Source organism: Notamacropus eugenii, chromosome 6, assembly GCF_028372415.1.
Source record: "Notamacropus eugenii isolate mMacEug1 chromosome 6, mMacEug1.pri_v2, whole genome shotgun sequence".
NCBI classification, from domain to species: Eukaryota; Metazoa; Chordata; class Mammalia; order Diprotodontia; family Macropodidae; genus Notamacropus; species Notamacropus eugenii.
Genome location: NC_092877.1, coordinates 299,991,335 through 299,992,603, shown reverse-complemented (window position 1 = coordinate 299,992,603; position 1,269 = coordinate 299,991,335). Strand labels below are relative to the sequence as shown.

General features: G+C 37.0%; 1 pseudogene; it reads left to right on the top strand.

Annotated features, from left to right (window-relative positions):
• The first annotated feature begins 311 nt into the window (after positions 1–311).
• Positions 312–1,043, top strand: LOC140511515 (vesicle-associated membrane protein-associated protein A pseudogene; annotated as a pseudogene).
• The last annotated feature ends 226 nt before the right edge of the window (positions 1,044–1,269 follow it).

Sequence of the window (1,269 nt, the reverse complement as noted above, 5' to 3'; positions counted from 1 at the left end):
CAATTCCAGACAATATCACCATTTTCAAACTCATAAAGTTGATTGGGGCCTTCCCTTGATCAACCCTTTACAGAGCTAACAACCCTATTATCCTTGTTGTATCTTCTTTCTATAAATATCCCACAATGTTCAACAGGAAATCATGAAATAAATTTCCTACAACACTTTGTAAATAGGAGTTCCATCTTAATAGGCTATCAGTCTTCGAAACTACAAATGGTCCTGAACTCTAGGATAAAAAACAGTGTAGAATACTGAGGAAACAATCAACAATAACAGAAAAAAAGCAGCTCATCCGTGTTGTTTCTCTGATGGCAGCCATTGCTCAGGTAATGACAAAGCACAAGCAAATCCTGCTCCTGAAACTGCCCACAGACCTCAGATTTAAAGGCCCCTTCACAGATGCAGTCACTATGAATCTTAAACTTCGAAATTCATCAGACATAAAAATATGTTTCAAAATGAGGACAACGGCACCTAGTCAGCACTGCAATAATTATGATAGTAGTCAGAGACCAAGCAATGGAATTATTGATCCAGGGTCCACTATAACTGTTTCAGTAATTCTACAGCCTTTTGAATACAATCCAAATGAGAAGCGTAAACTCAAGTTTACGGTACGATAGACTGTGTGGAACGAAGCAAAACCTGATGAACTGATGGTTTCCAAATTGAGATATGCATTTGAAATGCCCAATGAAAATGATAGATTGATCAATCTGAAACCCAGCAAAGCTCTTGCACTGAATACATCTAAACAAGACAAAACCGTGCCAAAATTTAAAAGTGTTTCATTCAATGATACTGAAACAAGAAAACTAGTGGAAGAGTATAAAAGACTTCAGGGAGAAGTGACAAAATTAGCAGAAGAAAGTAGCCACCTGAGAGATGAAGGTTTAAGGCTCAGAAAGGTAGCACATTCAGATAAATCTGAATCAAGCTCTGCCACGTCTTTCAGAGAGAATGTTACCAGTTCTCTTCTTTCACTTCTTGAAACTGAAGCCATTTTCACTGGATTGTTTCTATGGAAATTCATCTTGTAAAGTAAAACATAAAGAATGCTCTTTTCTTTTTTTTTCTTGACCAGAAAATGATTTGTTTACTTACCATTCCATTGGTCATATGGCCCACAGTGACCATTTGTGTGTGTGTGTGTGTGTATATGTGCATGTGTGTGTGTGTGTACAGAATCTTAATAGGCTTTGCCTTTAATGATCCCTCATGATCAGAAAACACAATAAAAACAAACTGTTTGGCTACTGAACAAAC